Source organism: Talpa occidentalis, unplaced genomic scaffold (genome assembly GCF_014898055.3).
Source record: "Talpa occidentalis isolate TD23 unplaced genomic scaffold, MPIMG_talOcc4v2.1 talOcc4.10, whole genome shotgun sequence".
In the NCBI taxonomy this organism is placed as follows: domain Eukaryota; kingdom Metazoa; phylum Chordata; class Mammalia; order Eulipotyphla; family Talpidae; genus Talpa; species Talpa occidentalis.
The window spans coordinates 77,854,144-77,868,157 of record NW_023600993.1 but is presented as its reverse complement, the minus strand read 5'-3'; the positions used below and the strand labels follow the sequence as shown (position 1 = coordinate 77,868,157).

Sequence of the window (14,014 nt, the reverse complement as noted above, 5' to 3'; positions counted from 1 at the left end):
TAAAGAGCAATTAATTAGAATTGAACCCATTTTACTTTCTCCAAACACTGGGTCTACAAAAAGCTTTCTGATTTTAAATGTTTTGCTTAAAATTTCATACCTACTTAACATTTCCGTCTCCACCTCAAGGATCATGGATGAGCAGGGTAGAGATTCAGAGGAGACTTTGTACTGGTTTAGATTTAATCTGTGAGGCTCAGTCATGTCAAAGTATACAGGGAGAAGGAGTAGAATAATGACAACTCATTAAAACCTTAATTCACAAAAGTTAAATCACACATTGTTTATTTTTTAAATAATACAATGTTTATATATCTAAGGGGGATGAAAGAGATCAATTAGCCTTGTAGAAAATGAGGTGATCCTATGATTAATTAAAACCTGTGTATCATCTCAGTAACTTCAGATATGCCTCTTTTCTTTATAAAATAATGCATTTACTTTTGTCTTCTGGAAGTTAAAATGATAGTTGATCTTTGTAATTACTAAAATAGTATTCAAAATAATGGTCTGATTTGGCTTGCTGCATAATGCAAATCATAGTATAAATATATTGTCCTATGATTTAGAATTCTACCTTGGCAAGAGGGTGACTGACTTTTGGAAAAAAGGAAACAGCAATGTTTCCCTTTTTTTCTTTTATTTATTTATTTATTTATTTATTTATTTATTTATTTATTTATTTATTTTACTTTTTTGGTTCCAGAACAGAGGCACTCTTGCCTATCTCTGACTTGTTCTCCTTACTAAGTGAAATGAGTTAATGACAAAGTAATGTTCAAAAATTAAATGATGACAAAGCCAAGAGCATGAAATGACTAAAACTTTGTTGCTTGTGGCTTGAGGGGGTGGGAGGAACCACCCTTTGAGGTGTCTGAGTTGGTCACCCATCAGACTTGCCAAGGACTGGGAGGGAAAAAAAAATAAGTTGGACAACTTCCCTCTAGGGACAGGACCCCAGAATTCCTTTGTAGTAATAATATGGGTAATGAACAGGATATGTAGTTGAAAGGAAAAGCAAGAATATGAATAGAATAGAGGTAAAGAGGAGGGTGATGACCCTTTGGCTTTCTTGCTTACTCTTACTACTTAAATGAATCCAAGATTGACTTTTCCATTGGCTATCTTTATAAGATGTCCATGTACTAACAAAAATCAGTTATGTTTGGATAATATCTACATTATTCTTCTTTGATATGAAATATATTCATAGAAACAAAATTTAAGTCACAAGCCATCTCAATGACTCATTTTGCCCTAAAAATTTCTATTTTATTGTTATCCTAAGATTAAGAGAAATGCAAGTTGCTATGTCAATCTAGTTTTAGTTCTTTCCTTCATCATTCTAAACTGTGATGCTAAGAATGTAGTCATTGTGCAGACCAGAAAACTGAACCCAGTGCAATGAAGTTCATTCTAATGGCACTCAGTAGAGCAGAGCTTTGGCTTTGGGCAAAGCTAATTGAGAAACTGCACTCATAAGCCTTTCTTCCAGCTTTATAGTGGGTCCTTAGTTTTCACCAAGGCTTCATCATGCTCCCTCCAATCTCTTCTTCATACTATAGCCAGTGAGGTCTATCTACAAGGTAAATCTAATCTTTTATTTCCCTTGATTAAAACTCTGGGATATTGTCATAAGTTGAGTTGTATGCTCTGTGACCCCTGCCCCAAAAAAATCATCTACTGAAGTCCTATCCTTTGATCTATAAGAATGTGGTCTTACTTGGAAATAAGATCATTGCAGATGTAATTAGCTAAGATGAGGTCATTAGGGTGGGTCCTAATCCAATATGACTGGTGTCCTTATAAAAAGAAGAAATTTGGACACAGAGATGTGTGTGGTGAGTACACTATATGAACAGAAAGATGAGCATCTACAAGCCAAGGAGGGAAGTCTGGAACAGATCCTACCCTCACAGTCCTTAGAGGGAACTGGCCTTGTTGACACTTTGATTTTAGACTCCTAGGCTTCAGAACTGTGAGACAACGAATTTCTGTTAAGTCACCCAGTTTGTGGTATTGTTATAACAGACCAAGCAAACCAATACAGATAGTTTCCTATTATTCTTGGATGATGTCCTATAACTATAAACAGGAGTAGACTATAAGGTCAAAAACCAAACATAAATCAAGTTAAGCATAGTTAGATTTTTGGAATTTTCAATAGGTGTAGTAAAAATTCATTAATTACCATAATGTTATAGATCAGACACTGTTATAGATGATGGGTATTTGACACAATACCTGCTTTCAGAGAGCTTACACTAAGGTAGGTACAATTTCAGTAATCTGTTAATTATAAGAATCATTAATTATTTATGATTATTATTCATAATTATAAGTAATTATAATAAGTGTTATAACTTTCAGTGAAATATTAGAATACTAAAGGAAACAACACTTCATGCACTAATCAGGGAAACAAAGATTAACTTGAAGCAGTCATGTTTGAACTTCTATCTGAAGGATGAGTCAAGGATGGGTTAATGGATAAAGAAGTGGCTTCATGGTCAAGGAGACAGCATCTATGAAGATTCCAAGGCTAGAGGCATTGTTGTACTTTCTAGAACCCCAAAAGAGGTAAGCATAGATGAAACAGAAAAAGCTAGGTAGAAAGTAGTGATGGATCAGGCATGAGAGGCAGATAAGAGCAAAACCCAAGTGCAACAGCACAATAGAGTTGCTTTGTTAAAAGACTCCTCAGCCTCAGTTGCAGTGTGAAGAACAGATACGAGGAAACTATGTGGAAGGCTATGGTGAGAGTTAAGCATGCAAATGGACAGGAATTATAGATTTAAGAAATAATCCACTCCTGGTATCCAGTAGGTGACTTTCAAATTAAGTGGACATTATGGAGGCAATAGATAGGGAAGGAGCAAGACTGCTGATTTTCCTGTTCACCCCATTGTATGGAAGGTGGTATTATTCATAGAGATGGGAAATATTAGATGAGAACTGTTTTTTTTTTTTTTCCTTCTAGTGATAGTGAGGTCAGAAGATGCCACTGAATGCCTAATCATTGCATTTGAAGCAATTGAAAGATTGCAAGCCTCATTGGTTAGAAGATCTGAATCACAGAGCTATAAATGTGTTAAGTTTTGGAATGTAGATGAAAACTGAAGCTGTGGGAGCAAATGTGGACCTAGCAAAAAAGACTAGATTATGAAGAGAAAAGGTGTTAGCACAATTGAGGGGTCAAACCTTTGAAGTTTGGATATAGGGGGATGGACCAGCAAGAATGATAAGGAGAATGACAAAGGAGAATACCCAGAAAGGGTATGTTGGTGGTGGTGGATGGTTTTTAAACTACTGACTAGTAAGTCAAATAGTATAATTCCTGAAAAAACGTCTAAATACTTGTCACATTGGTGATTAGCAAGAACTCTACAGGGACTTAATGGGAGAATTGAACAGGAGGTATATCAGATGTTGTTGGGGGAGTGCCCTTCCATATCCCTTGAGTTCTCACTTCTACACCCTAAAGGTTGATTTGCTTGAGGTAATTGTTTATCTAGTTAGATAACCTTATCCTAAGCACAGAGCAAGTCAAAATGATAAAGTTAATGCCCTAGAAACAACCCTAAAATTATGACATGGATAAATAAATAAATATCTTTGTCCATTGCCCTTTAGATGAGATAACTCTCAAGAATGTTCTTCGCTGTCTCTCAGAGTTTCCCAGGGGTTTGAGTTCTAGTTGCCCAAAGTAATAACTAGTTGATCATATTTTCTTCATGAACTTTCTGTTCTTCCATCAAATTCCTCTACTCCCCTACTGGTGTTTCTAGGGTCATTCCCTTAAAGACCTGACCAACCCATATAAGAGATGAGGAAATGTAGAAATACTTGTAAGCTTAATGAGGAGAGCCTAAGAGTGGGTAGCAGGAGACAAAATAGAGCAAAGATGGTTCTGATCATGAAAAATTGTCCTGAGTTTGTTTAAATGCTAGTAGAAAGGATATGGGAGAGAGTGTTTATAGGAATCCATGAATTTTTTTCCCCCTGATGTTGTTGGTTAAAATAGTAAAGAAAGTGAAAACTAAAGGAAAGAGAAACATAAGAGGGTTTGCATTATGAAACTGAGATGGCCTCTTCGTAGGTATGACTGAGACCACAATTTTCTTCCCCAGAAGAGTAAAACAAGTACTGATGTTCTCAGACTTTTGTGACTTTAGGAATTCCCAGAATCTCTAGAATTCACCAAACCACTCCATGACACATTTTTCCTTCCAGATGTGAACACTAAAGGGTCAGTTGTCAGCTGAATATTCTTGCATTATTTTCGCAGCAATTATTTTAAGGAATGCACTTGAATAAAATGCACTTTTGGCATCATTTTTAAGAATGGATGATGATTTATGCTTTTCTTGCAGGGACAAGATGGCTCTGGGCATGAGTCATAACTGTATGCTGGGAAGATTCCGATGGGAACCTTGCTCTTGCTGGTTGATCCATACCTTACATGGACTTGAGGCCATGTGTGGCTTTTATTAACATGTGCATTTTGCTTGTTAAGGCTCGAACTTCATCTTTTCCTTCCCAACTCATGTCCTGTTTTCATTTCACACGCACCTGATTCGGAATTTGTGCTTGGGACTGAGTAGCTTGGGAATAGTAATTTGGAAAATCTCTGATTATTTGTCAGCTAAGATGGGATGATGTGTTCTCAGCTGCAGTTGGGAAATGGTCTATTTTTCTGCAGGGGACCAGATTCAAATGACAAAGTTCTAATTCTTTCAGCTTCTCTGTCTACATGGGCAGGTTTGGTGCAAATAAAAATTGTTCATGGGTCAAGAAAGCTATGAACCATAGCGGACCTTTATTTTTCTCAATTACAGAAAGAATTACTTTACATGCAACCTTCACAAGTATTTTCCTAGTGAAAAATTTCCGTGCCAGAGCAGATGTTGTTTGGAAACAACACCGAAGTCTTTTAGGGGCCAAGGTGAATGAACTATATGACTGATTCTTGAAGTTTTCCAGGTTAAGCTCATTTCTGTCATTGTTTTGGCACGGGTTCTCAAAATGTGTTCTATAGCCTTGCTTCTCATAATTTAACAGGCATAAATCTCCAGGGCATTTTGTTAAATGTCAGAGTGTTTCACTAGTTCTTGGGTAGAGACTTGCAGTTCTGCTTTTCTGGTAAGTTCTAGGGGAATGTAAATGTGAATCCCATGGATTCCCAAAAAACACTTGGAGTAGCAGAGGGATGTAGAAAGTTGGTGTTGTAAGATGCCATCTTACTCAAATATTCTCTAGCCCAAGTTAAAAAAAAATCATTTTACCTTCCTCTTAAAAATTTAGTATATTAATGAATTCTGAGAAGACTGCTCTGAGGAAGTCTACATAAAATTAATGGTCATAGAACCATATTTCAGAAGGTTATTTCTTAATTTGGAGAATTTGATTTTTGTGAAAAGATAAGATGCTTTGAAGTATGATCTCCATTCAGATAATGGTTCATGCACTTAAGCGGATTCAAGAGGAAGTTTTGAAACTGTTTGATCCTCTTTGTGGTGATCCATGTAACTCTTCTCAGGTGAGTGTTATTGGTTCTTTAAACAACTGAGACTATAAGCAGAACTCAATAGCACAAATGAACAGTAAACTCTACAACTAGGATTTTGGTGTTGAAAACACATAGTCTTTCCCTTCAACCAGCTCTAAAGATTTTGATAGGGAGAGCTGCCACCACGCTTTTGTCAAGGGGCTGGCTGAGCAAAGTGATATACAGGAAAGCCAGACTAGCAGGATTAAATCCCTTCAACTATCTTAAATTGTTTGCAAACTCAGTGTGTCTATGTATCCATCGTCTGATAAGTTCCCATGAAGATTCCTGGGCTTCTGCCTGAGAAATGAGCATCCTTTGGGTAATGGGTATATTCTAACATTCTTTATTTTATTAAGTATTCCCAGGGTTTTTGGATGCAGGTGCTCTGATGACCACAGTATGAGATTAAGTTCTGTTTCCTTAGTGTCAGAGCAGAAGCAACCTGGCCAAAAGCAAGCTTCCTTGTTTTAGCTCTCTGACCACGCCCCTTTATGAATCATGGTTTAATATTCTGTCTTGGAATTTTATGCAGGATATATCTGACTGCATGGGAAATGTTTGCATTTTCTCAGTAACTGCTATTAAAGATACTGTCATCATATCAGAACATCAGAAATTTCTGCAAAAGAACACCACTGGGAGAGGAGTACCCCTTGATTCTGCAGTTTGGGGTGTAGGTGCGCCAGGACGGAATATTTATACATGTACTTCACTGTAAACATAAATAAAAATCCTCTCCTGTCTGATAAAGCATGTCTTTGCATTAATATGAACATGTAAACTTGCATGAATTTTGCCCCAAGTTATTAAATGAACACACAAGTATCTGTGGGTTTAGCTATTCCCTTGGTGTATCCATGTAATTCAGAGACTATTTACTTTCCAGCTGGAGAACTGTAGCTTTGTTTCCTATTCTTTTTGTTTTCTGCATACTTTTTTAAATCGAATACATTTGACATATAAAATTGTGCAAATTTAAGGTGCACAAGTTACTTTAAAAAAATATTTATTTATACAAGCACTGGGTACAGTCAGAAGCGCAGGAGGGTGAGAGAATTCACTACAGTCAGAGCGGAAAGCAGAGCAGGCAGACTGACGAAGTACACTGCTGAGGGGAGCAGCAGGCATGTCAGGAGAGGTCTGCGCACCATGTGGGACCCTCACCAGGTGGCCGGGAATCGAACCAGCACTGCAGAGGCTGCAGGCAGCCTTCCAATCCAGTGTTCAACCGCTGCACCACCGTGAGGCCCTACTTTGATACATTTATATGTTGTAAAGAATATAATTGCACTTGTAGTGATATTTATCACATTATATACAGCATATTATTGTCTATATTCATTATATTGTTCATTTGATTGCTGTGACTTATTCATTACTTCTTGCAAATACATATACTTAACATAAATATTATCCTCTCACTCCCTACCTTCCAGTAACAACATTCTATTCTCTCTTTTCTAGGAGATTTATGTTTTTAAATTTCACATATAAGTGGTACCATACAATACCTGTCTTTGATTTATCTTACTTAACATAATGTCCTCCAATTCCATTCATGTTGTGACAAATGGCATTTATTATATATTGAATATGATAAAGAATAAGCAAATGGGTCAAGATGGTCAAAAGCTAAAATTTTTCAGTTGTAAGCTCAATAAGTCCTGGAGATATAATGTACTATATATGGCCAATAGTTAATAATATTCTATTGTATATTTGAAAGTTCCTAAGAGAACAAGTAATAAAAGTTCTCATCATAAGAAAAAAAATTATAACTGTGTGGTGATGAACACTAATCAAACTTTTGATGGAAATCATTTATATATGTGTGTATATATACACATATATGTACATATATATACAACCATTATACTGTATAAACAAAATTAATAAAGTATTATGTCCTAATTGTATCTCAATAAAAAGACGGATAAATCCTCTTTATAATTTTTTCCCAGAAATATATGTTGTCTTACATTAGTATTTTGTATTGAGGTATTATATGATGATAATTACATGTTCCCTTTTTTTACAATTTCAACTCGATTGGAACATTGTAAATGCTTAATTACATTGACCTTTATAAGTCTAGGTTTTCAATATATTTTCTAAAATTCTCCAAATTTTCTACATGTATTAGATTTCAACTTTTTATGTTAATTCTGTTAAATATGTGATTTTAAAAATAAAGCACCTTATGTTTTTAAAAATACTGGCAAGTAAATTAATGAATTTTTATTACTGTTTTAAATGTTCTCAATCATTGATATCTTCTCGCCATCGTTTCTTCAATTAAAAATTCTCCTCAATTTACGGGCCTCCCTGGTGGCGCAGGGGGTTAAGATGCAACCAATGAAGCTATCCGCAGCCACTGCAGCAACAGTTCGATCCCCGGCCAGGGAGCTACCCACATGGTGCAGCAGACCTTTCCTGTGTCACCTGCTGCTCCCCTCAGCAGTGTATTTTGGTCAGTCTGCCTGTTCTGTTCCCCGCTTTGTCTCTGGTAAATCCTCTCACTCCCCACACCTCTGGCCTGCACTCCAGCTCTTGTATACATAAATAGGGACCAGGAAAATGAATAACTATAAGAAAGTGAAAATCAAAATCAACATAAATAAATCTTTAAAAAAATTCCCCTTATTTTCAAAGGGCTGATTCAGACTTTTCCTAAGGATTCAGCAACAAAACTTGTAATGGCTGTGTCACTCAGGTAGCCACAAGGTGAGCATACTTTTGTGGGAAAGTTATTGACATAGATCTGGAGGTCAACAGAGAACAATGATAATTCTGTTTGAAGGTTACTTCAGAAAACTTCTGGGGTAATTCTGTCTCTGTTATGGAATTGTAGAAGTCATATTCAGTATTACTTTAACTTGATTTAGTGACTTTTCTGTAATGTATTTTTGCCTATCTTCTGTCATTCAACTTGCCTTTATTTTATAGGCTGAGGACTGTGGCCCAGAAGATATTTAAGGACCTATGCAATGTCAATCAAACAAACAAAATAAACATTGCTACTCCAGCTACCAAATCCACCACTGCTCCTCATAGACCTCAGTTCCTAGTTACTGCTCAGTCGATGCCATGTAGGTGTGAATAGTTCCATTTATCAGAGCCTCTTGGCTCTGCCATCTGTTTAAATGAAAAAGTACTTGGCTGAATAATAACTAAGTAAAAGGTATGTATAAGAAAACAAAGAAAAACATGTTAGTTTTAACAAATCAACATGCTCGAGTTTGACAAAGTGTTGATGTACTGCTTCTCTTTGGCTCTTAGATCTTTGGGTTGGTTTTGAAATGAGATACAGGGATGACTTTAGCACAAAAGAATTTTTTTTAATTCTAACTCATTGGTTAAATAGAGCATCTTATTTTAATAGGAATGAAGTTCACATGAATATTGTTGCACATAGATAACTTTTTCAATACGTCACATTTTCCCCATGCCTAAGTCCTGGACTGGAAATTATATGACATCCGCAGAATATCATGGCAACCAGTTAACACTGGAATACTGAGCAAAACAAGCAACCAAAACAATCAATTTTCCTATTGTTTACTCTCTGTTATATCAAACATCTATTCTGATTTTTAATTCCTTCATTGCCACCTTCTTTTGTGGAATAGGTAGCAAGTTGGGGATAATATGGATGCTAGATTAGCCTTTTGTGGGTGTTACTTAGGTTCAAGTTGAAGTTGTTAAAGTTAGTCTTCTCTTTCTCTCCTACACTCACACTCATTTACACACATAGAGGATCAAATACATACTGATTTTTTTTTAAAAAAATCTCTTATTTTTATTTTATATATTTTTTTACATCATTGTTCATTTTTAAACAATATTTGCTTCCCCCAACCCCTCAGGGCTAGTCCCGATAGAGTTTCCCCCACCAGTACACCTGTGCACCATCACCTTAGTCCCTAGTGCTCCTCCTTCCCTCCCTCTGATCTCTCTCCCTCCTCCTCCCCCACAGCATGTCTCTGATTTATAATTGTCCATTTTTGCTTTGTTGTGTTTTGTACTGTTATTACTTTCCTACACTGATGGTTCCTCTATATTCATGTTTTCTATGGGACATGGTGACTACTTGATAATTCATGATGAAAAATGATGGGCAAGATTGCTTTTTACCTCAGTACCTCTCACCTTAATGGGATCCACATTGTTTATTGGCTACGATATGACAAGTTAGAGGAAATTTTTATGCAAATGAAAAAAAATCTGGGGCATAGTCATTGTGGGATGTTGTAAGTGGATCACATGCTGCCGGAGACCAGGGGGCTGTCTTCGACTTACTCTTTATTTTCCACTCTGTCGAACACAGTGCCAAGCCCATAGAAGTTGTCCAATAAAGACTCTGGTTGGTGGAGTTGAAAGAACTAAATCTATTTCTCTCATTGACCATTGAGGGTTGAAAAAGGAGAAGGGTCGTGTGTGGGATATTGTGGACTGAAGAGAAGTCAGAGAATGAATATTTTGCCTCTTAACTCCTTTCATGCTCTTTTTTTCTTCTAGCACATATTATTAATTGTGATAGTAATTACTTACATTGAACTATTATGTCATTTTAACCACTCTTTATTTAACTCTATTTTGCATTTATTTTGCATATAATTTTAGCACATATTACACATAATATACACCACATATGTAAGACACTTACATGTTCATAAGTTAGGCATATTTAATATTTACCTCAGAAACAAGTATTCTGTAATATGACACGTTTTACTATGTGTAATGTCTCAGTTCAGTGACAATGAAACACATAACAGAGTTGATTCTCATTCAGAGGCAACTTCCTTTCTCTCCCTAGCGGAAGTAAAAACTTTGACCTAGTGAAAATGATGAAACAAACCCCCTCTCACATCCATTTGCCAACAAGAAGTCTCATAGTCTGAACACAGGAACTGAACACAGGAAATTCAGTATTTGTTTTGCATTATGAGGATATTGGAGTCATAACGATTTTTTTAATTCTAATTATTAGAGATTCAAACAATGTTTACATACAAGATACCAGTCTGCATGACACTATAAACTGGCAGAGATCCAGCCTGTACGCATACAGACCCTATTGTGTGAAGCAGACAGCGACCAGTGGGCTTTGACTTTTACAAATTAAATTAACAAACATTTAATGGGAACCAGCTTTAACAGATAGTCAGACCAGATTTAGGAAAAAGTTTGTTGTTGTTGGTTTTTTTAATTCCTCCCCATTGACAGCTGCTCAGTCAGTTATTAACTCTATCTCCTCTACTGATTCATATCAACACAAATCTTTTACAATTCTTTTATTTTTTAATGTGTTTTTACTTTTCTATTTACCTATTTTTTGCAATTTTGGATTCTCTCAAGTCCCATTTGCTTCTTTCCTTCAAGCATTGGGCTCTAGTATGGGGGTCACCGGCACTGAGGCTGGGATTCCTAGAAAGAGGGTGCTCAGAATTGAATCCATTGGGTGTCATCTCGTCAGTGGAAATGCTGAAAGGCATTGAGAAGAAATAATTGAGGCCACCAAATTCATACCTACTCATCACACCACTCAGTGGGACAACTTCACCCACATTTGTTTGTGGGATTCAAAAGAGTTTCTATTCTGTTTTCATTTTTTGATCCCATTAAAGTTACGTCAGAAATTCCAAAATCTGATGAACTCATTGTATATTTCTGAGTTTCAATTTCAGTGCACTCAAAACCTTTCATGGAATTGTTGCATAGGCACATAAAATTCTAATCTACTTTCTTATTTGTATAATTTTCTGGAAAAGCTTGCTTTGGAAGATATTAACAAATAGGACAAAATTTTCATTATAAAAATGAAATCATTATTCTGAATTACTGCTGTAATTCTCTAAAGATCTTTAGGAATAAACTTATTATTATACATATCATATTATTGTTATGATTTGTATGTATCTTAGTAGATGCACAGTAGTAGAATTAATGTTGCCAGATAAAATAAAGGTTGCTCAGTTAAAACTGAAATTTTAACTGAAATTAAAACTGAAATTTCAGTTTTAACTGAGTTTTAATTCATCTTTAATTCATTTTTAGTATGTTTTCCCAAAAATGCACAAGGCATACTTACACTAGAACATTAATCATGTTTATGAAATTCCAATTTAACCTGGCATGTTGTATTTTTATTTGCTAAATCTGACAACTCTAAGTAATATAAGTTGCAAGTAATATAGGTTGATTGTGTTTCCAGCCATCAAAGTTTCTGTGTCTCTTTTTCTAATAGTTGCCAGGCCTACACAGTATTCTTTAATACCATATCTTAACATGGAATATAGTTTCTTAGGTTTGGTTCAAAACTATTCACATATACTTAACGATACAGAATTCACAGGCACTATTTTAGAGAATGGGGTTATATTTGATAAATCTGAAACTGCTTCTAGAATTCCATTATCTATCCTTTCATTGTTCTTTGGTAAAGTAAAGGCAGTAGATAACAAAAAGAGAAGAGTAAATCATAATCTAGAGACCTATGACTGTGGAAAATTAACTGTATTAATGTCCCCAGTTCTTTTTTTCCTCCTTGTAACCACACCTTATGACATCCAACATGATGGAGAATATTTCTATGCCTCTTGAATGTGACTGTGGCCATGTGACTAATTTTGGCCAATGAGAGGTTAGCAGAGGAGAGACACATGCAGAGGCTTGAAAACCAACAATACCTTGCATATTTCTTCTTCCACTGGCACACCTCTGCCCTTGCTGGGAGAACATGCCTGGGCTAGCCTGTTGGAGGATGGAAGAGTGAGGTGGAGAAGAGCTTTTAGCCTATATGCATTCCTGTCTCTCACCCAAGAAAGGAAATAATCAGATTGAAAGATTTTACCTTTCTCCAAGAATCATTACTCATCATTTGTATGTAAATATAGGCAAGAATTCAAGAAAACATATTTATACATGCATATAGGAATTTTAAGCAAAGTCTTATCTGGCCCTGGAGTTCAGAACATACCAAGGACTTAAGTTTACTTTTCATAGTATAGCACCCCTTCCAAAATGAAAGAAAATAAAGATAGGGAGGAGTATAGGATAAATAGCAAACAAAATGAAGGGTGAGACCTGAAGGCTGGCTGGTCCAACTGTTAAGAGGTTTATAGGTAACTTAAGTTAAGCTTGTGAAGGTAAAGTTCAGGTGCTCATTTGTGTGAGCATGACTTTGGCTGGGGTGGACATAGATACTGCCTTGAATGTACTTCATCCAACTGCAGACACAGGTTGCTCTAACCGTCTGACTTCTTTATGCCCATCTATGAACACAGTAGGAAGAAATGAGTGCTTTTGTGTTTGTTTCAGAAGTGGAAGAATGTTCACTTGCTGTCTGAGCTCCAAAGGGGATTGAGCTGATCTTGCCTTTCAATGAAAAGACCTGACTTGTGTTCCATTTTTGCAGGGTCATCCACATCAGACAGGCTTGAATACCTAATAACCCCTCTTCTTTGCCAGAAGGTTCCTGAGTTTCAAAGGGCTGTGAGAGAGGGAAGGGAAAATGAAAGATTTTAGTGTGTCATATTTCAAGGTCTTTACCATGTGCTCATGTACTCCTGTACCAGTAAGTTAACAGATCCCTTACCTGTGTTTTACCTGGATTTAAATAAAATGCAAGAAGAGTTTTATGGACCAAAATCCTCACCAGACTTTGAGAAAGGCACAACTGTATAGACTCAGAAATCTGTACAAATACAACTACTGTTGCTGCTACTGCTGCTGCTACTACTACTAATTTCACATTGCTAAGCAACCCTAGTCTAAAACCCAATAGAACTAAGAATAATGAAAGCAGATGAAAGCAGAGTGCATATTCTTCAAAGTTTCTAACTTTGGAAGGAATTCCTAGATATAATAGGTATGTGGAAGGGGGGTGGGAAATCTTGTTGACAGCACAACAATTCATTCACTTCCTAGCATGACTAGTCATGTACTTGACTGCAGTGCAAACAATGAGGTTATTGTTCAGATGAGAAAACAAGCAATCTGTTGGAAGGCGAAAAGGTGAAAATGTCCTATAAGCTGATTTTGTTTGGGTAAAATGATGTCTGCACATCGTTTTCCAGGTAGACTTAAAAGATGTGTTTAATAAACACATTTTAAAATACGTCACTTGGGAAAACAAGGATTCCTTTCTTGTTCTTACTTCTTTGCTATAGAAATCTTTTTTTCTTTTTGTTTTTAGTTCTATCCAATGGCCCAGCATTCCCATTAGGTTAAAGTAATAGAATCCCAGATAACATTGTCTGTTTCTCTCGCACATCTAAGCACAATTAGGAAATCCTACAAAGGTGACAACACATTAATGAATTAATATGACCCAGGACTGTGAGGAATAAATTTGCTGGTAAGTTCAGTTTATGCTCCAATTAGAATATTTTGCCAGATTTGGTGTGGGGTCCCCCCACTTTCTTATTTTGCATCACTTTCTTGAGAGATGATTTTTGC

General features: G+C 36.1%; 1 long non-coding RNA gene across 2 annotated transcripts; it reads left to right on the top strand.

The window, feature by feature from the left end:
• Positions 1 to 1,375: 1,375 nt before the first annotated feature.
• LOC119253653 (uncharacterized) lies at positions 1,376 to 6,284 on the top strand. 2 transcript variants are annotated; one of them, XR_005127185.2, is made up of 3 exons: positions 1,376 to 1,586; positions 2,418 to 2,580; positions 6,084 to 6,284. It is a non-coding gene; the product is annotated as an uncharacterized LOC119253653 (long non-coding RNA). The 2 variants fall into 2 exon arrangements; XR_005127184.2 differs by lacking the exon at positions 6,084 to 6,284 and adding an exon at positions 4,374 to 4,856.
• Positions 6,285 to 14,014: the final 7,730 nt, after the last annotated feature.